Source organism: Ursus americanus, chromosome 14, assembly GCF_024610735.1.
Source record: "Ursus americanus isolate L20-20 chromosome 14, mUrsAme1.1.p, whole genome shotgun sequence".
NCBI classification, from domain to species: Eukaryota; Metazoa; Chordata; class Mammalia; order Carnivora; family Ursidae; genus Ursus; species Ursus americanus.
Window position 1 is genome coordinate 69,935,891 of NC_142140.1, and position 26,451 is coordinate 69,962,341.

The 26,451-nt window shown below is 43.2% G+C and overlaps 1 protein-coding gene across 6 annotated transcripts in view; it reads right to left on the reverse strand.

The window, feature by feature from the left end:
• Positions 1-26,451, reverse strand: part of SPECC1 (sperm antigen with calponin homology and coiled-coil domains 1) — a 257,749-nt gene that overhangs the window by 192,091 nt on the left and 39,207 nt on the right. For 2 of the 6 annotated variants that reach the window (XM_045778239.2, XM_045778243.2), the window contains exon 1: positions 13,823-13,989. The exons of 2 other annotated variants lie outside the window; for them this stretch is intronic. The gene's annotated coding sequence lies outside the window, so the exon portion shown is untranslated. Of the gene's footprint in view, positions 1-13,822; positions 13,990-15,348; positions 15,370-26,451 lie in introns of those variants that run through there. 2 more of the 6 variants (XM_045778241.2, XM_045778242.2) reach the window with 2 other exon arrangements.

Below are 26,451 nucleotides of genomic sequence, written 5' to 3' on the forward strand. Positions count from 1 at the left end.
GGCCCCTAAATCAGGTGGGACGAGGGGCAAAGCCCAGTGATGTCAGTGACATGGCTCCCAAGGCGACAAGCAGGCCAGTTCTGACTCATTCTGTTCTACTTCCTCTAGGAACAATGCAAGGACGGCAGGGCACACTGCCCCACCCACCCAGCAGAACCCCTGTGCCCTCCACCAACACGCTTCAGTGCACCTGCACGACCATGACCCAGGAGGGAGAGCACAAAGCCTCCCCCCAGCATGGCTGAGCATAGCTGCAAGACAGGCAACTTCTGTGACAACAGCCTCCGTCCACAGGTAGCAAGGGGGGCCCTCTCACCGCATCCACTGCCCCCTCTTCAGCCCTGCTGGCCTTCCGCCAAAGAAAAACAGAAACCAGGAAGAAGCCGGCACCAGCTCTGCTAAGTCTGGAGAGGCCTCCTCCAGGCGCCACTACGCATTTACAAATGAGACACAAGAGAAACCTCAGAGGGTCATCTCATGGGTCCCCTTGCTGAGAAACTGGCCTGCCCGTTCAAGAGTTGTGGCAGAGGAATCCCACCCACACCCCGCTTCTGACTGAGAGGCGAGAGTGCTGGAGGTAGCTCTTCCTCCCCAGCACCGTCCATCATGGCGGGAGCAAGCTGTCCAGCCAGCGAGGTCCATGAGTTCGGCAACGGGACTTCCTCAAAGGGCTCGTTTCCCCTTCAGTGCTTTAATCATGACTGCTGAATTTCTCTTCCCCCTGGAAGAAGTGTGTTCACCTCTATTGTTTCTCTTCACTCATCTGTATCTCTCGTCAGAGACGGGGCGCCCTCAGGAGACCAAGGGAGGGGTCCACCTGACGAGGCTCCAAGCCGTCAGCATGTATTTATGCTTGGTGGGAGGCAGGGGGAGACAACCAACTCAAAAACCAAAGTAAATTTTGAGCTTGGCAAAGTAAAGACTAAATAGAGAGGGGAAAAAGTAAGACTGGATCTGGTTTCTCTCTTGCTTCTTGCTCGACGATGGCGGTCTTCTCCTCTGATGTGGTACCTTTAGAGTCTTACAGTTGCTGACAGACTCACCAAAGACACCCATCAGGTAGAAGGAGACCTTCTACGATTATGACTTTATTCTGAAAAGGTAGCCCTAAGTCATGAGAGCTGGCAGAGCTCAGAAGAGCAGGGTCTCAACTGGATCCCAACCACGTGGAGGGCTGTGGCCCAGCAGGGGTGGCATGTCAGGAGGCTGGTGAAGAAGGGGCCCCTGGCAGTCTGTCAGAGCAACGGAAGAGCCTCTGGGGATGAGGGAGACAGGCCGGAATTGGACCATCAAAACAACACTGGAATTCAGGTCTCCCACTGTATGGAATCTTTGGGGACTTAGTGAATTCATGGCTGTCTGGCACCTCCCAGCTATAAAAAAAACCCATGGTAGTGGCAGGGACCAGTGGTAGCGGGAGAGGTAACAGTGGAGCCCTGGGAGCCGTGGTGAGGTGTCTGTAGAATGGCAGGCAGTGAGGGAGGCCTTAAGGGCAGCCATCCGGGAAACTGCCCTGGTCCTGGGGCGGGGGAGGGAGATGGGAGCCTGGGTTCCCTCCTGGGACCACGGAAAGAAATGAGGGAAAGACAGAAGTTTCCTGGTGCTTGCACAGTTTCAGAAGGGGCAGGGAGCTAACTCTTCCTGCACCGTCACCCTGGCTGCCCCTGAGTCCTGGAGGACACCCCCTCTGAGTAACGGGCAGAGTCTGTCCCTTCGCAGAGACTGAGAGGCTGTCATTCCGCTGGATTTCCTTATTGTTACTGGATTAAGTTAAATCCCTGAATGCAGCTGATTTCTTGTTTTCGCATTCCTGAAATATTCTTTTCTAACCCACGGGCTTCAGCTATTTTTCCTGTAATGCCAGTTGGCTAATGAAAGCCACCGCTGTGCTTTGCAGGGTTAATTTATTCGGTGCCTGGAATTCTCTCTCTCTTTCCCCAGCATGACACGCTTCTGGTATTGTGTTTTAAATATATACAACAGCCACAAATATGAGGGATAATGCCTCAGGCTGCTCCTGGGATTACCTTGTCATTACGTGTCCCTTGCACGGTTCTCAGGAGAAAATCTACACGGAACAGTGGCACAGCAACGGCTCTGTGCTCTGTCCCTAGGGTGAGAGCTGGAGACAATTACGGAACGCTACTGCGGCTGCCCCCTAAGGACCGGCTTTGTGATACAGTTGCGTCTGAGTGACTTTCAGCGAAGAAAGACGGTCCTCTGTCCCTCAAAATACATATCATGAGCCCCGTGCTAAAGCCGCCCCCAACCTTCTCTTTGTTTCAAGGTAAGGCACATTTCGTGCTCTGCCCACTCCTTCCAGGTGCCTCGAGCTCAGACCCAGCGCGGCCGGTGACTGGCAGCTTCGTATCCTCTAGACTGCAGGCCTCCCCAGGGCCACTCCACACCCAGAACAGTGGGCTTTCCAGCCCTGATTCCCACTCGCAGCCCAACTCCTCCAGTCCTGCTAAAACCCAGCTTCCGTCCCCTTGTCCAGGGAATAGTTCTGCTGGCCCAGCACGGAGAGTGTCCACAGCACCCCTTCTGTGAGCCTCACATCCTGTTGACTTGTCTCCCACCCTCCAACTCCCCAGCCTAGATGACGCTTGAGCAAAGGACTCGTTCTCATGCCTCTGTGATCCCCCAGCTCTGGGCCCAGGATCTGGCCCCAAGTGACTATTTAGTCATAATAAATGTTAGTTAAAGATGAATCATCAACCTAAATGTGAAACCTAAGTAGACCTAGAAAAGTACTAGAGGAGAAAATCTTTGTGATCTTGAGTTCAGCAAAGATTTCTTAGATACAACACCAAAAGCATGATCCATAAGATAATTTTTTTTAAAAAAAAACCTCATAAGTTACACTTCACCGCAATTTAAAACTTCTGCTCTTCAAAAGACAGTATCAAGAAAATGAAAAGACAAGCCACAGATTAGAAGAAAAGTATCTGCAAAACACAAAACTGATAAAGGGCTTGATTCCTGAATTTATGAAGAACTCACCCAACTCAGCAGTAACATGACACACAACTCAATAAAAAATGGTCAAAGATTTCAACACTTTGCCAAAGAAGATACTCTCGGAACGGCAAAAGAGCTCATGAAAAGACACTCAACATCATTAGTCATTAAGTAAATGCAAATTGAAACCACAAGGAGATATTACTGCACACCTAAAGAATGGCTAGAAAATAAAATAAAAATAAAATTAAAATAAATAAAGTAAAATTAATAAAATAAAATAAAATAAAATAAAATAAAATAAAATAAAATAAAATAAAAAAAACAGTATCAAGTGCTAGCAAGGATTTGGAGCAACTGGAACTCTCATTCATTGCTGGTGGAAAAATGGTACAGATGCTTTGCAAAACAGTGCAGTCATTTCTTATGAAATTAAACCTGCACTTAGACAATTCAGTAATCCCACTCCTCAGCATTAATCCAAGAGAAATGAAGACTTCACACAAATGTTTGTAATATGAATGTTCATAACAGCTTGGTTCATAGCAGTGAAAATTCGAAATAACCTGCCTGTCCTTCAGCGGTGAGTGGATAAGCTGTGGTATGTCCATGTACTGAATGACACGCAAAAAAAAAAAAAAAAAAAAAAAAAGGATGAATTATAAATTCATTATGCTAAGTGAAAGAAGCCAAACTCAAAAGGCTACTACTATAGGATTCCATTTGTGCGACGTTTTGGAAAAGGCAATACTATAGGGATAAAAAAACAGAGCCGATAGGTTACCGGGGCCTGGGACCTCACACTGTGTTCCTCTTCAGCTGGTCGTTCAGCTGGATCCTTTGTAATACCTTTTATAAGGAACTGGTAAAAGTCCATAAATGTTTTCCTGAGCTCTGTGAGCTGCTCTAGCAAATTAACCCAACTTGAGGAGGGGATTGTGGGAACCTCCAACTTATAGCAAGTTGGCCTGAATTGGGAGGGAGGGCAGGGTGGGGACAGGCTTTTGGGACTGAGGCCTTAACCTGTGGGATGTGATGCTACCTCCAGGTAAAGAGTGTCAGGATTAATTGCTTGGTGTATTGGAAAGCACACCTCAGAGGGGCTGAGGATAAAGAGGTACAAGGAAATTTTGGGGATGAGAGAACAGTTACAAATCCTGATTGTGGCGATGGCTACACATGTATTTGTTGAAGCTCAGGTGGGCTGATTGAATGTAATCTAAGGCTCTCCTTGCGCTGGCCCACGCCTACCTTGCCAGCCTCATTTCCTCCCCCCCACCCCCTGCTCCAGTCAGGGCGGCCTTCCATGGCCCCCAGCAGCGTGCGTCTTGCCCACCTCCCAGCCTTTCTTCTTGTTTCCTTCTTGTTCCCTCTGCCCGGTCCACCTTTCCTACCCTCAACCCCCTTATGCATAAATCCTATCCGTCCTTCAAGCCCCAGATCAGACGTTACCTTTCCTTGTAACTGTATTTGACTACCACCTCCCCACATGCACAAAAAGCTGGAAATTATTTGATGTGCCTCTAAATTCCAAGCATTTTATCTGTGTGTCTCTTACATTATCAACCTTTTTTTTTTGGTATGATCCTGTGTGTCAATATCACTTATCTCCACCTAATTGTAAATGCCAAGTTTGAATTGCTTTTGCATCTACGCACCGTGTCTAGATCGATGCCTTTTGATGAATTAGTGAAAAAGATCAGTGGCCACGGTGACCTGCGGCAGGTAAAGTTGGTGTGATCAACACCCAGAAAGAATAATACCCAGAATCATATCCAGGCCTCTCAGTGATGAGCAAACAGGACCAGCGAGGTTATGATTCCACGGCTACTGTTTGCAGGGTAGTCACCTGGCTGATCAAGATTACCTTCAAGGCTGGTTAAAAAACACACATACCTGGGGTCCTGACTCAGCCCATCAAAGTTGAGTTCTGCTTATGAATTTTTAATAAGCTCCCAGTGTGACTCTGATCAGTCAAGTTTGGGACCTTCCTAAAGGGTCAGAAGGCCAAAGACTCAGGTGGCTGATAAAAAATGCAGCTCTTGAAAATCTGGTACCATAAAAAAAAAGGTACCACACACACACACACACACACACACACACACACACACACACACACACACGTGTGAATGGATCATCAAATGGTAATACATCCCATACCTATCAATACAAAGGAATGAACTACTGATACACAGACTGACATGGATGAATCTCAAAAGCATTGTCTTGAGTGAAAGAAACCAGACGCCAAATACTACATGGTGTGTGGTTCCACTGCTCTGAAATGCTGGAAGCAGCAAAAATAAGGTAGAGTGATAGAAAGCTGATCAGTGTTTGCTGGAGGCCATGGGGCAGGGCGGGGGGCTGGGAACCCGACTTCCTGTAAAGGGACACAAAGGGAACTTCGGAAGTGATGGGAACGCTCTGTATCTTGATTGTAGTGGTGGTTCCGTGGGGGTACACTTTTAGCAAAAGTCACGTAATCGCACATTCAAAATGGGAGCATTCGCCGAGACTCAGAATCTAGAAACCTAATGATGACCCTGTCACTGTCCTTGGCCAGTCACCAAGTCCTGCCACTCAGATTGCCAAAGCTCTCCCAGATCTTCCTCTGCCTCTTAGTTCCACACTTTGCGTCATCATGGGGATCAGAAGAATTACGTTGGTTTCCCTACCTAGAGTCAAGGCCACCGCCACTGCTAGCAGGCTTTCTAAACCACAGCCTGCTCAAGTTCCTCCCCTGCTTAAACCCTCCCACCACCACCCCTTTCAGGATAAAGCCCAAATTCCATATGCCCGGCTTCTTGCACCCTCATGGCCAGCCCCAGCCCGCCTCTTCCCATTCTCTCGCACGCCCACTGCAGACACCTGCTCCCACAATGGACTGTTTACAGCTCCTTGAAAGCACCTCAGCCCCTTGCAACTCCAAGCTTTCACAGGCGCCCTCCCTTCTGGGTGCAGCACTCTCCCCACTCCCTCAGCCTCTTAACTCCCATTCACCACGCAGGGTTCAGCTGAAGCATCCCCAGACCTAGTAAGTGTTCTGCTGGCTCGGATCCAGCGCCGGGTAGGACACCCCCCCTACACGTCAGCATCCGTCACACGGCGTCACCGTTGCTATAATTGGTCTGTCTGTCTCTCAACTAAGGATTCAGGTTGGGCACCATGTTTTCCACCTCTGGAAACCCAGCATCAAGCAGATCTCTGGCACACAGAAGGAGCTCAGTAAGTGTTTCCGGGTATTCCTAGTGAATGACTGACTGCCTGAATGAATGAATGAATGAATGCATACCAAAGGACAGAGTGTGAGAAGTCCACTAAAGGGCTATGATGCGTGAGAACAGGAAGATGCCTGAGGACAAAGTGGTCTTTGAGCCAGACTCTTGTTAGGAACTGAATTGTGCCCCCCCCAAATCATGTGTTGAAGTCCTCACCCCCAGGACCTCATACTGTGACTGTATTTGGAGACAGGGCCTGTAAAGAGGTGACTGAGGTAAAACGAGGTCACTGGGGTGAGCTTTCAGTCCAATGACTGGTGTCCTTACAAAAGGAGGAAACTGGGACACAGACACGCACCAAGGGAAGACCGCGTGAGGGCACAGGGCAAACATGGCCGTCCACGAGCCAAGGAGGGAGGCCTCAGAAGGCACCAACCTGGCCAACACCTTCATCTCAGACCTCTAGCCTCCAGAACTGTGAGGAAATTAACCTCTGTGTTTGAGCCCCCGAGTCTGGGTCACTTTGTGGCAGAGAGGACATTCCAGGTGAGAAGCACAGCCAAAGGCAGGGAGGAGGGGACAATTACGGGGTAAAGTCACTGGAGTGGTCTGGTTTGGCAGCAGCGGATGAGTGTTGTGGCACGTGGAGCAAAATAGCCCTGGAAATAGGGTTGGCAGCAGACTGCGGAGGTCCTAAAAGCCAGGTTAAGGAGTCTAGCCTTTCCTCTGTAGGCCAGTGTGTCTCTTCCGTGTGTGACAGTGTCTGTGACTGCAGGAGGCAGCAGGCTGGCAGGACCAGGTGTTCCTGAGGCAGGCCCTGTGGGGCAGGGCTGGATGCAGAGGCCACTGTGTGTCCCATCCTGGTGCACATGAGCCACAGGGTCACTGTGGTGGCTTTTAGGGACAGCAAACATTTGTTAATTGAGAAGTTCTATATGTATTTTAACGTGTGAAACTCAGGACCAAACTGCGGCTCTTTTGTGAAAAGGGCATTGATCAGGGCAACAAATAAGGGGATTCTGCCAACCGGAATGGTTATATGCCATTGGCTCTATAGTCCGGATATACCCCAAATCCACCTGGATCCTCTTCAGACTTTTGCTGACCCCTATCCACAGTGCTTCTTTTAAAACATCGGTCAGATCCCATCACTTGTTTGCTTAAAATCCTCCAAGGGGCCCCTATATCCCTTGGAGTCTAATCCACACCCCTTACCTGCATGTCCTCACTACCCCAGCCTCCTCTCCTGCCACTCCCCTCCATTCCCTGCCCTTCACTGCACTGAGAATAGCAAAGTCAGGCCCCAAAGGAATAGTGTGAATTCACTCGTTCACACAATCAAACATCTGGGGACTGTTCCGTTCATTTGTTCCCTCAACAAAGCCCTTTGGAGCACCTGCTGTGTCTCAGGGAGGCACCTCGCACCGGGATGTACAAACACAGACATAATCCCTGCTCACCGGGGGTTCATGGTCTAGAACAGGGGACGACCACATAGTCCCCAAAATTAAAGATCTCCACTGTGAAAGCTACAGAAGAGAATCACACCGTGCTATTAGAACTTATCCTGGGGGGTACAGCCAAGCCAGGGAGGACAGCCTGGGAAGGCTCCACGAGGAAAAGGTGATTCCAGGATAACGGGCATTAGCTGGGTGCAAAGAGGGCAGAGAACACCCATAGGCAGAGGAACAGTCAGGCAAGGGAAAGAGATGCTCTGGCAGGAGGTGGGAAGCTAGTGTGAGAGACCCTAAGACCCTGTGGCTGCAGGGATGAGAGCAAGCAGGAGCCTCAAGACACTAGGCTGGAGAGCAAGGCCTCGAGGAGGGTCCTCACTGCCCTGATCGGTCAGGTGGGCCCTGGTGGTGACTGAGGAGACCCCCCCCGCCCAGGTGCTCAGCAGCCCAGGCACAAAAGCCGCTGAGCATGTCCCAGGGTGGGCTCCTTCCATGCAGCATGGGCTCCAGGTAGCACTGGGGAAGCCAGGACTCTGGAAACCCTTACTTAAGCTCATCAGTGAGACCAAGGACAGGTCCCCTCAGGCAGTGGGTGCCAGAGGGGTTCTCCAGCCGCTAGGCTCAATGAAGACTTTTATTTAAAACCCAGACCATCTCCCTAGGATCTTGTCCTTTATCTCCTGCAAAAACCCTCCCCAGCCACTCTGCTGACTCTCCCCAGGGCAAGACTAGTTAGGCTCTTCTCATTATGAGGCGGCCCCTTGCTGCAGCACCAGGTGTGGACCCTCAGGCCCCCTGGCTGTCACCAGCTTACATCACCCTTGTAACCGTAAAAATAAATCACTGCTCTCCACTCTCCTCCTTCTCTCATCTCTTTCTTGCAGCACTCTTGTCCTGAATTCTACTGGCTAACAAAGTCATCAGAGACGAGAGTCATTTTCTCCCAGCTAAATATCTAAACCTAATACAGTTCCTTCCATCAATAGCATCCCTTTGTGATCAAAGCAACCCCGTAGGCCTTATGGACCAGGTGACAGAGTTCTGCATTCATTACTGGTAAATCTTCATTTTAATTTTTAGAGTTGGCGTTATTTCGTTTTCATTGTTTCTCATTTACAGTGAGTCAACAAGCTCCCTTTTAAAATGTGTTAGTGATGTCAGTTTAAGGAAATTTAATAAGTAAGCCATATCAGTTGGCTGTGGCAAAAACTATGAAAAGAGGAAATCTGAATGACTACAATCTGGGGAATGGTGGTCCCAGTGAAAGGAATGAAGAAACAGCAGGAGGAATGGAGAGAAGGGGACAGAATGGGAGAACTGGAGTGATGGAACCAGCACGGGGTTCCAAATGGTTGGATGTGGGGGGCGGTCCCCACCTGTGCTTTTCTTAGAATAGCCTCCTTCTGCTTGTCCCCTCCTGAACACCCATCTAAATGGGCTCTCAGCTATTATTGTCCTTATTTGGTAGCTTCATAGCAACGCTCATGATTGGTGATGAGTAATTGGTTAGTGGGTTTGCTGCTCCCCCGGGGCTGGCACACTCCCTTTCTTGCTCACTCTCGTCTCCACAGGGCCTGGTGCACTGCCTGGCTGGGACTAGGCGCTAGGTGTCTGCCGGGCGAATAACTGGATGAATGGCGATTATTAGGGTTGGATTAGGAGGGTTGGAGGGGGCACCTGGGTGGTTCAGTCGGTTAAGTGTCTGACTCTTGATTTCGGCTCAGGTCATGATCTCAGGGTCGTGAGGTCGAGCCCCACATTGGGCTCCACGCTCAGTAAGGAGTCTGCTGGGGAGCTTCTCTCCCCCTCTCCCTATACCCCTCCCCCCCACATGTGCACACACTCTCTCTCTCTCAAATAAATAAACATCTAAAAATAAAATAAAATAAGGAATAAACAGGAACACAGATGAAAAGGAAGGGAGAGGCACAGTGTGTCTGGGGTGGGGTCTATGAGCCACGCATGTGGAGACCACCTGCAAAGAGCAGGAAAATAGGGAGTGGAGCTGCTTAGAGGTCAGAGCTCAGCAAAGAAGCAAACTTCCTCTCTGCCTCTCAGGTTGAGTTTTCTCAACAAGTTCCTTGCTTCTTTTCCTAAAACGTAAGTTAAAACCTGTAAAGAAGTGTGAAAACACTGCCACCCAAATGTTCACTCTTCCCAAAATTTGTCGTGTACTGTCCCAGTTGTAGGCCTCTACACCTTCTTGCCTGTGGGCCTGGAAAAACACCCGTCTGTCTGTCTGTCTAAATATCTTACACAAATAATAGACAAATACAGACTTATAGAAAAATTCAAACATAGAAATACACATAGCAAAAGGTGAAAGAGACCTTGCCCTACTTCCCATAGTAAACAGCTTGGTATTATATATCCATTGCTTTTTTAAGATGAATTTTTACGTACATACAAATAAAAATAGGGAGTTTAAGTTTTTTTCTTTTTTGAGAGAATGAGAGCACATGCGAGGGGCGGGGGAGGGGCAGAGGTGAAGGAGAGAAAATCTTAAGCAGGCTCCATGCCCCGTGCAGAGCCCACTGAGGGGTTCGATCTCACGACCCTGAGATCGTGACCCAAGCTGAAATCAAGAGCTGGACTCTTGACTGACTGAGCCACCCAGGCACCCTGAGAGCTTAGGTTTCTTAACATAAATAATGAAATTTTAAATGTAAATATGATCACCCTGTATGTGCTTACTTAAAAACGTACAGAATTTTTCTGAGCTACATTAAAGGTTATTTTACATTTTGGTAGATCTTGTAAAATTGCGACACAAAAAGCTTTACTAATTCTTGTTCCTCATATTTGTGACTGCCAACGCCCATCTCCATATGTTCTCTTTGACACTAGATGCTCTGTTTTCAATTTTTGCCAATCTGTTGCAAGGAAAATATTTTATTAGTATTCGAATTTGCGTTTCCATCATTCTTACCGAGGTTGAACATTATATGTTTACTGATCAGCTATGTTTCTTCTCTTCTGAATTGCTTGTTTATAAAAATAAATATAATTTGCCTATTTACAAATTGTCTTTGCCCAGTTTTTCTTTATGTATTTGTCTTTTTCTGATTGATTTGTGGGAATTCTTTATTTATAATGGGTAGTATTCCTCTGTGGTATGTGGCTTGCATATGTCTCTCTGTCACTTGCCTATCTTTCAATGGCAAGAAACTTGCCAAGTTTCTTAATGTATCAGAGTCAAATGTTCTTTCTCTGTCTCCCGAGGTTATGTGAAAGTTTGTCTTAAGCCATATAGGGAAAGAATGACACATTTGACTCCATAAGAAAATATATAATATATATTTCTTAATACACATTATATAAGATACATATTGTTCATTTGTGTACATAAAATACATACACATTTGCATCAAATATTCTCTATACATATCTATATACGTCAAATACTGTTTCCAGTGTGTGTCTTTTTTTAATTTAGCTTTTGTTTCCTCACCCTAACAACCCACAGAGTGGACACTGTCTATTACTATCCCCATTTTACAAATAATAAGACTGAGTGATGCATAAGTTAGGACTTAGCAATCTGCCTCCTGAGCCCACACGCTTGGTCAGTACTTCATGTTGATTCCACACAACACCCTCCCTCTACATCACAAAAGCAACAAAAATTAACACAATGTGATAATGGCACAGAAACAGCTGCTATAGATAAAACAGATAATACAGAAAAATCATTTAACATAGAAAAGCTGAGGAACTAGAGAACACAAAGATTTCTCATAAATGATGCTGGAAAAACTGGCATTATTTTAAGTCCGTTTAAGTCCACTTTTCACATCATCCACCCAAATAAAGACTAGAAGGGGGAAAAAAAATCCCTTAAAAGAGGATAATAGGTCTCTAAGGTAAAAAGAATCAAGAAAAAAAGAATGGACAGACTGGACTATGTAAAAATGTTAAATGGCTGCATATTTTTAAAAAATTCATTTTAAAAAGGTGACCAGGAGGCTGGGAAAACTAACCGACAAAGTATGGCAAATAAATCTTATCAAAAACCTATCTAAATTAGCAAGAAAAAAAAAAGGAATTAAGATCCTAACAGATGAGCAAAAGAGAAAGTACAACTTGTAAACAAATTTGTGAAAAAACCGTTCAATCTAATTATATTACAAGAAATGCAAAATTACAAAGGGTTTCGGTTTTGCCTATTTTTTTTAATGATATTGTCCTTGGCAGAGTGGATGAAATCAAAGAGGCACTCTCATGCAGACTGCTGATGGAGAGTAATTCAGCGCCATTAAAATAAATGTTCATGCCCCTCTTACCTAGTAATCCCATGTCTGAGAATCTACTCTACAGATATGATCCAGAAACCTGGAGGAAGTCATATGGACAACGTAGTTACGGAAGTACTCTTTTTTTTTTTAAGATTTAATTTTCAAGTAATCTCTATACTTAGGGGCTTGAACTCACAACCCCAGGACCCAGAGTCGCATGCTCTACTGACTGAGCCAGACGAGTGTCCCTGAAGCATAATTAATAACAGCAAGAAACAAAACAACAAAAAAAGGAAAGCAACCCAATTTTCAAGAACAGGGAATATTAAGTAATTTATGGAACGATCACTGACTAGAACATTACACACCATTAAAAGTAACCGTGAAACTAATAACATTAAAAAAAACCCAACCCTATGCTATAATATCTAGTTGTGCAAGTAGAAAGAAATATAGAAATTTTAAGTTGTTTGACGGTGTGGGATTGAGCCACTATCTTCTCTAATTTCTAAATTTACTGTGGATTTAGAAAGAACCGAGTCCCAATCTCAGCTGCACCACTCCACCGACTTACAAAATCTTTCTATGCCTCAGTTTCCTTGCCTAGAAAGTGAAGACCATAAACACAGCCACCTCGTGGGAGAGTTTTTGAGAATCCTATGAGATAACCTGACTGCTGTGTCTATCACCTAACAAAAATGTTATTTTTGTCCTATGGCAAAGTGTTAACGTGTTTGCGTGGGGGGGGGTTGAAATGAGGAACCTACTTCACACACATCATGTCTGTTTCCACTTGAAAGTTTAGTAGGGTTAATGTTGTGCTCCCTCTACTTTTGTGGGTTTCTCCTGCTTAGACCGCACTTACTTGTAAACCCACTTGGCGAAGGGAAGATTTAAAGGAAGTGAAACATGTACTCTCAACTAGAACCGTGTAAAGATCCGTAGTCTGTGGAGCTCAGGGGTAAAGAAACAAAACAGAGCCGTATTAGTGAGTCCCTGCAGTAGAAGCAGGGAACGCGTGTCTTTTTTTACCTTTGCATTCTAAGGGGGGGGGGGGGTCACATTGTTCGAAACTTAAAATATCAACTTCCTGCATTACTGAGCTAAATATTTTATTCTAACAAGAAATTAGAGGGAAAAAAAACCTAAAAACTTCATTTCTAGAGAATAGAATGGTGGAGAGACATTTCAAAGTAGCCTGTGCCTTTGGCTGGGGCGAGGGTGGGGGCTGGAGGGTGGTTAGAGCAAAATACTGTCTAAACAGAAACCATATAATAAGTAACTTCCTAGAAAAGCCTCTATCTTTGTCATATCTTTGAAGTTCTGCCATAGAAGCTTCACGAGCACAATGTTTGGCCCAGATATCAAGCTCTGGGACATTATCAGGCCCTCTGCAAGATGGGACGGTGCACTACACAGTACTCATCTTCAAGGGGAGGGGGCTCCAGAACCTTCTGGAGGGGGCTAAGAACTAGTCAAGTGGGTGGTTCTCTCCACGGGACTTCATACGTCCCACACTTGGAGAAAAGAATGCTCAGAAGCGGCCCTGTTCACCTTGGTTGTGAAAACAGATCTCCACACTGCTCATAATTAGGACGCACAGAGTGGATTTCTTTTCCTAAAAAACTCTATACATTATCTTAAAGGCAGCATTAATGATCTTTACTTTGCAAGATGAAAAAAGTAACAGGCAGGGAAAAAAGACTATTTTTTTCAAGAGGTCAGAAGATGAGTTTCGAATCCATTTTTAGCCCCCAAAAAGCATGTATGTGGCATTAATTTATCTAGTCCGTGAATCACACAAAAAATGTATTAATCAGGCCTTAGTCATATCAGGATTCACTGGGTATGTCAGACATTATATCTAAAGCAGAAGAACCTCTTCCCCCGGAGAGAGCTATTCTTCTAAGATTTTTCCATCCCCATCTTAAATAATAACCAACTCTGTACTTACTGCAAAGGCTTTGGCTTCTCGTGCCTCCCGGGAGCTGCTGACCTCAATCAGCAAGTCAGCCGCACTATTCTGGGGTTTGGTGCTGGCCAGGGAGGAAAACCACACTCAAGGGGCCCGGGCAGTGAGCATTTGAGCAACACTTGACTCAGGAAGCAGGCGGGCTCTGGGCTCCAGGCTTCTGACAGCCTCCCCCAAAACCCCTCCCTGCTCCCTCTCCCTCTCCCTCCCTCCGTCTCTCACGATCTCTCTCTCTCTCTCTCTCTCTCTCACACACACACACACAGTGCAAAATCACTTCTATCCTACTGGTTTCTGAACACTTAATTTGTGCCTCTCTAAAACATAAGGATTTAAAGACATAGGCTGACTAGTTTCTTGCTGTATCAAACCTGAGATATCAAACAGAAGGAGGAAAAAAAAAAAAACAATGAAAAAAAACCAGCTAGTCTGTCTTCAAAGGTGAGTTTGCCCTGGAGCCTCAGGGCCCCTCACTTGCCATAACCTGCGGGTTGTAGAATGTTCTAGGTGGGATGGGGAAGTCAGGTTATAATCAGGAAGCACTTCAAAGAGGCAGTTCTGGTGAGCTGATGAAAAGCGTCATCAGAGATAAAGCACCTAACCCTCCAAGCCTCTGGTAATTTGTCATTTCTTTTTTTTCATTCTAAGTATTTTCGTATCTAATTCTGAATTCACAGAGTTCCAAAATTATATGAGCACTCTCACAAAACCTGAGGTCCACGTTCCCTGCTACTACGGAGGGTCTGCACGACCCAGTGACGATGAGTTTGCCTGTAAAAACGTGGAAGAAATTCGTGAAGGTAAACAAGCAGCATGTGTTCTATCTACACTCACCAAGAACCGCAGTCATCGGGGCTGGGCCGAGCTTAGTCACTGCCACAAGCTGCAGTTTAATTGCGATTTTACTGGATAATAGGTGTGAAAAGTCGCCAAGCATCTCTTAACACGGCAGAGAGCTCTTACTTAGAAGGCTGTTTGAGTTTGCAGAGCCTCGGTGACACTGGGGCCACTCCTCATATGCAGACTTTGCCTTTTTAATGACAGATCACAGTCAGGAGCTGTGGTCACGCAGCTTAGAGCTGGCCTTCCCCTGGCAGAGCTGTTGTTACAACTGTGGCCCCATGCCACCCTGGCAAACGCCTCTCCCTTTAGTGGCCTTCCTTCTTTGCCTTAAAGAAAGCAAGAGGGGCTCCTGGGTGGCTCAGTCGTTAAGCATCTGCCTTGGGCTCAGGGCGTGATCCCGGTGTTCTGGGATCGAGCCCCACATCAGGCTCCTCCGCTGGGAGCCTGCTTCTTCCTCTCCCACTCCCCCTGCTGTGTTCCCTCTCTCGCTGGCTGTCTCTCTGTCAAATAAATAAATAAATAAATAAATAAATAAATAAATAAATAAAATCTTAAAAAAAAAAAAGAAAGAAAGAAAGAGACGCAATGCATGGGACCTGCTTTCACTGAAGAATATCCATCCTCCCGGGGGGGGGGGGGCAGGGGACTAAAGGCGCTTAACTCACCCGCGTGTGGTCCCCGCCTGCTTCACGACATCATGGCAGAGACACGGGAGATGGTGTGGTTGGGACTCTGCAAGTGACAAAACTCCAACTCAGCCTCACGTAGGCAAAAGAGCAAATTTATTGGCTTGACTATCTGGAAAGTCTAGGAATGAAGTCAAGCTGGCTTTAAGCCAGGAGACCTGGAGGTTCCAAAGTCATCAGGAATCTGTTTTCATCACCTTTCGGCTCTGCTTCCCCAAGTTTGGTGCATTCCAACATGGTGCTCTTGGGATGGGAAGGCCTTTCCTGGCAGCATTCCATGATTAGAAGTCTTGGCGTTCAAGACCTCAGAAGATACCCAGTCCTCAGAAGAGAACCTCAGTGTGAGACACTGTCCAGCCTGGTGGCAAGGGAGAGGGACCTGGGTGACTGACAGCCGCACTAGTTATGAGAAGAGCAGTTCCCAAAAGCAAAAAAAAAAATGCCAGACAGGCAAAAACATACAAGCTAGTGCCTTGGATTAAGCCTTTCACGTCTTACTTTCCTAATTACACTGTAAATCTATTACCAGAAGGACGTACACAAAGTGTTAAGAGTGGTTATCTCTGGTATTGTGGGTCCTTTATTTTTGAAATTCACATGTATCTTCTAAATTTTCTAAAAATTATTAAATTGTATAATAACACAATACATTTAAATAAGTTATTGTATGCTAAACAAATCCTGCTTACAAGCAAAAATATGTATAGAATATCTATGAATAAATCTGGTAAGAAGATTACAATCACCCCCCAAAAACCTACAACATTTTGGTGAACAACAAAACAGAGGACTGGATGAAAAAACATGCCATGGTATTCCAATTAGAGATTCACTCTCCACAAAATAATTATACAAATGTATTGTAATTCCAACAAAAATTCTAACAGGATTAAGAGGTGTGAAAAAAAATGCATTATAATATCATCCTAAAATGCACCTAGTAGGATAATTCTTCTCTATAGAAGATATAGAATAATTTATTCTTCTCTGTAGAAGAAAATTGTTGAAAAAAAATATGAAAAGGGACTTGTACTGCCAGATATTAAAACAGACCAGAGAAGTAAAATAATTGCAATGTTGTGGTTCAGGAATAGAAACGTCGTCAATGGATCACAGCAAAACCCAAAAATAAGAATTAAGATAAAGATAGCATTACTAATCTGAGAATAAAAAATGGATTGTTTTTAAAAATGGCATTGGGGGGCGCCTGGGTAGCGCAGTCGTTAAAGCGTCTGCCTTCGGCTCAGGGCGTGATCCCGGCGTTCCGGGATCGAGTCCCACATCGGGCTCCTCTGCTGGGAGCCTGCTTCTTCCTCTCCCACTCCCCCTGCTTGTGTTCCCTCTCTCGCTGGCTGTCTCTGTCGAATAAATAAATAAAATCTTTAAAATAAAAATAAAAATAAAAATGGCATTGGGAAAACTGGCTAATCATCTGAAAAAAAAAAAGACTCCTACCTCATACCATGTACCCAAATGATTTCTGATAGAATAAAAATTTAAATAGAGGGAAAAAAAGAAGCATTATCAGAACTAGAAGGAAAGAGAGGAGATTGTATATCTGAATAAGGTGAGAAAGGCCTCTCTGAACCCACATACAAAGGCAGAATACATAAAAAAAAAATAAACAGATTTGACTTTAAAAATAAAAAAAGCTCTGCAAATAACAAATATCCTATAAATAAAACATAAATGCCAATGGCAAAATGAGACAAACATCTCTGCACAACCTTTGGTTCAGTTATTCCATTTGTGGAATGTATCCTATGAAAATAATCATGAATGAATGCAAAGCTGTTTGTGCAGGAGTTATAAGCTTATCCTTGATTGTAACAATGACAACAAAGGAAATAATTCAAAATCTAATTGGTTACATTATGGTATATCCATGTAATTAAACATCATGCAGCCATTAAAAGTGATACTATATCAATATTCCTTCCCGATGACATAGAAGTAAAATACCCTTGACAAAATAACCAACAAACCAAATCTAGCAACATATATAAAGGATTATACACCAGGACCAAGTGGGATTTATCCCAGGAATTCAAGGTTGGTCCAACATATGACAACCAATCAAAGTAATACACCGTATTGATAGAATTAAGGACAAAGCCATAGTATCGTCCCAATAGAGCCAGAAAAAGTATTTAACAAAATCCAATGCACTTTCATAATAAAAATATTCAATAAACCAGGAATAAAAGGGAAACTCCCCAACCTGATAAAGGGCAACTACAAACATCACACTTAATGGTGAAAATCTGAAGGCTTTCCTCTAACATCAGAAACAAGATAAAGATGTCTCTGCTCTCACCACTTCTGGTCATCATTAAATCATAGGAGTCTTTAGCCAAGGAAATTAGGCATCCAGGTTGGTAAGAAAATTACAACTATATCTATTACCTCATGATCTTTTTAATAGAAAATCTCAAAAAATCTATAGCAAAACAGAGCTAGTAAACTTGTTCGGCAAGGTTGGGTACAAGATCATTATATAAAAATCGTTTTCAATTCTATACACTTGCAATGAACAATCCAAACTATTAAGAAAGCAATTCTATTTACAATAGCACCAAAAGGAAAAGAATACTTAGTAATATATTTAACAAAATACACGCAAGAGTTGTACACTAAAAACTATAAAACATCGAAAAACATTAAAGAAGTCTTAAATGGACAGACATCTCATGTTCATGTATTGTAAGACTTAAGAGGGCAATATTCCTCAAATTGATCTACGGATTCAATGCAATCCCTATCAAAATTCCAGTTGCTCTTTTTACAGAAATTGACTAGCTAATTCTATTAACTCATATGGAAATGCAAGTGACTCAGAAAAATCAAAAAAATCTTGAAAAGAAAAACGAAGTTGAAAGACTCACACTTCCCAATTTTAAAACTTACTACGAAACTATAGCAAACAACACTGTGTGGTCTTGACACAGGATAGACAACGTAGATCTGTAGAAAAGAACTGAGAGTCCAGAAATGAACCCATACATTTATGGAAGGTGATTTTTAACAAGAGTGCCAAGACCATTCAACGGGGTAAGTAAGAATAGTCTTTTCAACAAATGGTGCTGGGGCAACTGGATATCCATATATAAAAGAATGAAAGTAGATTCCTATTTCATATCATATACAAAATTACCTTAAAGATGTAACAGCTAAAAATATAAAAATCTTAGAAGAAAGCATAAGTGTAAAACTTTATGACCTTGGATTTGGCAATGTTTTCTTAGAGATACCAAACACAAGGAACAAACAAAAAATTATATAAATTGGCCTTCATAAAAATTAAAAACTTTTGTGCTTAAAAGGGCAGCGAAAGGGGTGCCTGGGTGGCACAGTGGTTAAGTGTCTGCCTTCGGCTCAGGGCATGATCCCGGCGTGATGGGATCGAGCCCCACATCAGGCTCCTCCGCTACGAGCCTGCTTCTTCTTCTCCCACTCCCCCTGCTTGTGTTCCCTCTCTCTCTGTCGAATAAATAAATAAAATCTTTAAAAAAAAAAAAAGGCAGCAAAAAGATAACCCACATAATGGAAGAAAATATTTGCAAATCATATCTCTGATATACAGGTCTGTTCTCCAGAACACATAAAGAACGCTTACAACTCAACAATAAAAGGACAAATAGCTCAACTAACAAATGGGCAAAGGATTCAAACAGACATCTCTCCAAAGAGAACATAAAATATACAAATGGCCAATAAGCACGTAAAAAATGTTCACCATCATTAGGCATTAGAGATATGCAAATCAAAGCTGCAGCGAGGTACCACTTCACACCTACTAGCGATGGGTACAGCCAAACAGACAATAGCAAGTGCTGACAAGGATATAGAGAAATCAGAACCCTCATCCCTTGTTTGTGGGAACATAAAATGGTGTGACCACTGTGAAAAAACAGTTTGGCAGTTCCTCAAAAGGTTAAGCACAGAGTTAATATTATGGTCCACGATTCTACTTCCTGACCCTAAAAAACTGAAAATAAGAATTCAAACAGAAATCTGTACATGAATATTCCTAGCAGCACTATTTGCAATCGCCAAACAGTGAGGAAAAAAAAACCCAAATAACTGTCAACTGATGAATGGATAAACATAATATACATCCATATAATGGGATATTATTATCAGTAAAAAGGAATAAAGTAAAAAAAATAATAAAGGAATGAAATGCTCATTCAAGCTACAACACAGACGAACCTCAAAAACTTTATATTGAGTGAAAAAAGCCAGACACAAAAAGCCACATATTTTTTTTTTAAGATTTTATTTATTTATTTGACAGAGATAGAGACAGTCGGCGAGAGAGGGAACACAAGCAGGGGGAGTGGGAGAGGAAGAAGCAGGCTCCCAGCGGAGGAGCCTGATGTGGGGCTCGATCCCAGAACGCCGGGATCACGCCCTGAGCCGAAGGCAGATGCTTAACCGCTGTGCCACCCAGGCGCCCCAAAAGCCACATACTTTATGAGTACATTCATATGAAATTTCCAGAATAAGCAAATCCATAAACACAGAAGGTAGATTAGCGGTTTCCATGGGATGAAGGGAGGGGCACAAGGGGGAAGTGACTGCTAACAGCACCAGGATTTTGGGGGGGGTGACGAAAATGTTCTGGAATTTGATAGTGGTGACTGTTGTGCAAGTTTGTGAAAATACAAGAAAATCACTGTACTGGACACTTGAAAAGGTGAATTTTATGGTAGGTGAATTGTATCTCAATTTCTAAAGTAATACTGTAAAATATTTGATGATATAGAATAATGATAATATATTTAGTGGAAAATAGACTATAAATGGTGTATATGGTAGGAGGCCACATTTACTTAGATAAAAGAAAGAGAGACTTAGAGAAACTTTATATATTAAAAATGGCTAGTCTTAGGACCCTTGTTGAAGATCAGTCGGCTATATATGCATGGATTTATGTCTTGGGTCTCTATTCTATTCCACTGGTTTATATGTCTGCTTTTATACCAGTACCATACTGATTGGTTTGATTACTAAAGCTTTGTAGTTTATTTTATTTTATTTTAAAATTTTATTTATTTATTTAGAGAGAGAGAGCGAGAACATGAGCGGGAAGTATCATGCCCCAGCTTTGATCTTATTTCTCAGGATTGATTTGGCTATTCATGTTTTCTTTGTGGTTCCCTATGAATGTTAGGAATTTTTTTTTTGTTTCTACAAAAAACACTATTGGTATATTGGTAGGGTTTGCGATTATTCTGTAATGGGGAAAGGATAGTTTCTTCAACAAATGGTGTTGGGAAAACTAGATATCCACATGCAGAAGAATGAGATTGGACCCTTATACCATACATCAAATCAGCTCAAAATGGATTAAAAACTTAAACACAAGACCCAAAACTGTAACACTCCTAGAAAAAAAACAGGGCAAAACCTTCATGACATTGGTCTTGGTAATGATTTCATCCATAGGACACCAAAACCACAGGCAACAAAAACAAAAACAAAAATAAACCACTAGAACTCTATCAAACTAAAAAGGCTTCTGCACGCAAAGGAAAAACAATCAACAAAGTGAAAAGGCAACGTACAGAATTCAAGAAAGTATCTGCAGACCCTAAATCTGATAAGGGGTTAATCTCCAAAATATACAAGGAACACTGACAACTCAATAGTAAACAAAACAAAACAAAAAACCCAATACTTGATTTAAAAAAAAAGGGCTAAGTTCTTTAATAGACATTTCTTCAAAGACATACAAATAGCCAAGAGGTATGTGAAAAAATGGTCAACGTCAGGGGCGCCTGGGTGGCTCAGTCGTTAAGCGTCTGCCTTCGGCTCAGGGCGTGATCCCGGCGTTCTGGGATCGAGCCCCACATCAGGCTCCTCTGCTGGGAGCCTGCTTCTTCCTCTGGGGCGCCTGGGTGGCAGCGTTGTTAAGCCTCTGCCTACAGCTCAGGGCGTGATCCCGGTGTTATGGGATCGAGCCCCACATCAGGCTCCTCCGCTATGAGCCTGCTTCTTCCTCTCCCACTCCCCCTGCTTGTGTTCCCTCTCTCGCTGTCTCTATCTCTGTCAGATAAATAAATAAATAAATCTTTTAAAAAAAAAATGGTCAACGTCACTAATTGTCAGGGAAATGAAGATCAAAATCGCAATGAGATGTCTCTCACACCTGCTGGGATGACTGGCATAAGAAAACCGAAAGACGGTGTTGGTGAGGATATGGAACAGTTGGAACTCCTGTACATTACTGGTGAGAATACAAAATGGTACAGCCACCATGGAATAGTGTATAGTAAGGTTCCTCAAAAAATTAAAAATAGAACTACCATATGATCCAGCAATCCCACCTCTGGGTATTTATCCAAAAGAATTGAAATCAGGATCTCTAAGAGGTATTAGCACTCCTATGTTTATTGCCATGCTAGTCACAATAGCGAAGATGTGGAAACAACCTGAATGTCCACTGACAGATGAATGGATAAAGAAGATGTGATAGATACATACAATGGAATACTATTCAGCCTTTAAAAAGAAGGCAATTCTGCAATATTTAACAACCTGGGTGAACCCTGGGGACATTCTGCTAAGTGAAATAAAGGAGTCACAGAAAGACAAAAACCGCATGATTCCACTTACATGAGGAGTCTAAAATAGTCAAATTCATAGAATCAAGGAATGGAATGGGGGTTGCCAGGGGCTGGGGGAAAGGAGAAATGGGGAGTTACTAATCAATGAGCATAAAGTTTTAGCCAAGCAAGATGGATGAACTCTAGAGATGTGCTATACAATATTTTACCTATAGTCAACAATAAGCTACTGTACACTTAAAAATTTCCTAAGAGCATAGAGCTCACGTTACATATTCTTATTACAATAAAATAAAATTCAAAAAATAAAATAAATTACTAAATAGAGACAGTTATCTCTGGCTGGTAGTGTTAACCTCCTTTATGCTCTAAAGATTCTTCTTCACTAATTGCAATGAATACGTAGGAGTTTTGCAATATAAAAAATACTATTTAAGCATAAGAGCAATTATCTATCATGAGAGCATCAGATTCTATTTGTGACTGATGGCTTATACTGCAGAAAGTAAGTTCATTTGACCCAAGGAAGACTTTCTTAATTGCAGAAATAATTAAAGCCTGGATGAGATGTCCTTTGCAGGGACTATGAAATCTCTACTCTTGGATTGTCCAAGAACAGGGTAAGATGATGGCTTGCAATGGCACATTCAGATGCTCATTTGCATGGAGGCTGGGCAGTGGCAGGGTGGTCTAGCTCCAAGAGCTGGATCAATGAACCCAGACCAATGCTGAAGGAAACCTCTGTGCAGGCTGAGCTCCGAAGTGCCTCAGTGGGAAACACGCCAGCTCTCCACAGAACAGAATTTCCTAAACCTTAGCCAAAAATCAAAGCCTAAAAATGCTCTGTTTTGCTCTTGCAAAATAAATTTATCAACTCTAAAAATAACCAGGACAAAGCCAAAAGATGAAAGTGACTCTGAATGAGTTTCAAAGACATGTGTGTCAACTTCTGGCGAAGACTGTCACAGTCAGATCCTTAGGACTCTTGCTACCCAAGAGAATTTGTTACGATGCAGCGTGAAAGGACATACATCCAGGGGCGAAAATGGTGAAGATCTGATCTTCATGGTCTCTAAGCTTCATCCAGCCAGCAACAGATCTAGTGTTTATTACCGGAAAATGAGTATAAATATAAATTGTTTATCTGATGAATTCAGTAGGTCATAACGAATATGTTAACCCACCAAATACTATCTGAAAATTGACATTTGCATGTAGTATAGAAATATATTGCCCTTCTCTGTAAATATCTTTAAAGCCTGACCGTAAACACTCGTTCTGACTAAGAGGAACTTGACTTCTATGTTAACCTAACCATCTCTTTCGATGGCTTTTTAATTTAGTTCTAAAGCATAACATTTCACTGTGAGAAATTATACAGAGAGCAGTAATTACAGAGGGAGGCACACTGTACTAGGCAAGTGGTGGTTAGCGAAGTTGGCTTTCTTCTGAGCTATGCGGCAAGGTTCATCGCGTCATCCCCAAGAAAACATAAAGGGGAGGCTCTTTCTGCAAACGCATGGCTAGGGACAAGAAGTTTGTTGGCTTTCAAGTTACCATACACTGATATGTTTTCTTTTTAAAAGGCACTCCTGGAGTGCCAGATTAATTCACGCGCCTGAATCCTGAGAAGTCACGTAGCCAAGAGGCGTGTCTGGCTCTGGGGATGGACCTTCCCTGCTGTCCTCCCACCCCAGCACTGACCACCTTCTGCATCGAGCGATACACCTGCCACCCACACTTCACTTCCCTCCCGAGCGAGAATGCTCGGAGTGAGAATGCTGAGTGAGGCTATGCATATGTTTGAATTTGTTTAATTAGCCAGGAATAGGAAAGCAGCGACTCTTTTGGTTTCCAAGCAGATGTGAAACTAATTTGGGGAAAGAACAAGAGCCCCAGAGAGTCTGGAGAATGACTCAGCTTCAGTCCCTCATAAGTTCCATTACACTTGGGGACGTGCCCATCAGCGACTCTCCTGCCATCAGGATTCTGAATCTGAAAGAGGCCTCTCAGACCTCTGTTCTTCTGGTTGTCCCACTACCACCCTCCCTCCCAGCCTGGTCTGCTCCCCAGTCTCAGTTTCCTTTCCTCCCTTGCCAGACGTGCAGCCTCCCACCACCCAGTCGAACCCCAAGATCGTTCCAGCATGCTCCCCACCAGTCCTTGGATGCCTTTACGCTGGCCCTGCTCAGTCACCCACCAATCAGGGACTGCCAAATCGTACATTTTTTGTTCCCGAACTGGGTCTCCAAATAGAACTATAAAGACAGAACCTGCCTGAGGCCATGTGGCCCTAGGTATCTCTGTGCAACTGATCTATTTAACTCTAACGGGCTTCTTATTGAACCTTCCAAAAGAGCATTTATGTTGAGAATATCTTGGTCAAGTTTAATTCAGAAAGAGGGGGTCATTAGGTTGACTGTGAACATGGGTCAAGCATTCTTCTCCAAGTCAGCCTTATCATTAACAAAGCTGATCTCCGATCTCCATCAGTCTGATTCCTGACTCGTGTTTCTTTTCTTTTTTTTTTTTTTTAAAGATTTTATTTACTTATGAGAGAGAGAGTGTGCACAATTGAGCACAAGCTGGGGGAGGGGCAAAGGGAGAGGTAGAAGCAGACTCCCCACTGAGCAGGGAGCCTGACATGGGGCTCAGTTCCAGGACCCTGAGATCAAGAGCTGAGCCGAAGGCAAATGTTTAACCCACTGAGCCACCCAGGCGCCCCCGGACTCATGTTTCTTTGCTGATTTTAAACTATATTTGTGATGGTGGGGGTGGGGAAGAATGATGTCAACAGTAATTTTCCAAAACCCCCCACAACCACCTTTGATCTCTGGTCCCACTTTCCTCTGTGTGCAGAGAGGGCCTTCCCTAAATCCACAGAAAGTGGGAAGAAGAAATGAATAAGATAAAAGCAGCAGTTAATGAAACGAAAACATTTTTTAGAATGGTCTTTTAGATTTAAAAAACTGAAATGAAGAACAAGAAAGAGGATGTAATTACATGTATGGATTTGTAAACTAGGCGAAACAGATAATTTTCTAGGAAAACACAGATTACCAAAATTAACTCAAGAAGAAACAAACACTCACACGGGGAAAAGGCAAAGGATAAGAAAAGGCAATTCACAAAAGGAAAAGTACTAATGAAAATGTGAAAAGCCGTTTAGTCTACCTAGTATCCAACAAACAGGAACTAAAGCAACATAACATTTTTAAGCCCATCGCGTGGACTAATATATTTGAAAGGGATAAAAGTGTTAGCAAAAATGTGGGAAATAGGCACTTTCACATACTTGTGTGTATGGATTCTGGGAGGTAGCTGGAGTGGAGATTGTAAATGGGACTTTTCATATTTTACTCTATTTCCGTATTTGAATTTTTTTAAGAATGTGTTTCTTTGTTTTGTACCTGAAATTTTAAGAGTGGAATTCCTAAGTCTGTATGCACAAGGATTGATACAAAAATATTTATTGTATGTTTAAGACTGGAGAACAACGTAATTTGAAATGAGGACATAGATTGTAAAATAGTTTATGGATCTGAAACATATGCAAAGAAAAGGAGAAATAGAAAAATAAGCAGCAAGTACAGACTGGATATGATATGGAAAACCACACATGCAAAAACATTAGCTCCCTGAGGACAAAAATTCTGTTCTATTTACCGCATATCGATACCTCTGCCCCTTGCAGAGTGCCCAGCACAGAACACTTACTAAATGTTTGCTAAATAAATGAAAGAAAAATGGGACTAAAGAATATCAAAAGGTACTCTGGGAATTTTGATTTCAAAAGAAACAAATGAAACAATTCTGTTCACATACACTCCACAAACCTGAAATGTAAAATTACTTTCACTGAAATCCTGTTATATTCTTAATATAATCATTAAGTTTGGAATTTATACTTGCAACTGGTCATTTTTCTGCAGCGGACCTTCCATTAAAAGAACGTGGTTCATCTCGGTCAGTCTTGTTATTGCATTTTCACAATATATTGTCATAATACTCAGGCGCAGGTGTTTGTTAAAATTCACAATTTTCACCTTGTCCTATTTTGTAGCCTTGTATCAGCTCAGGAAAATTAACACAGCAAAGTGGTTCAATGAAATATAAAAGTCAGGTTGGGAGTGATATAAATATGAGCCTAAACAATGATAAGATCACTATAGAACAGGACTAAAAAAATGCAAGATGGAGAGATGTGTGCCCTGTATGTCAAGTGACATGCCACAGAGGCAGTTAAAAAAGGGAAGTGCAAATAGGAGGTACACTGGCAAAGGCTGAAAAATTGGAATTTATTGGACCATTCATCCATTTGCTGCTAAGGCTGGAGCACTTCACTGTTTTTATGAAGCTTGTGAAGCAACGGCAATAAACCACAAATGCCTTCCGTGTCACTTTCAGACAAAGTACAAGGGCCTCTTTGGTAAACCAACCAAGTTCTGCCTCCAGGGCAAAATAATGTTTCTCAGTGCAAAACCAATGCATTCGTCACCAAAGGAAAAGA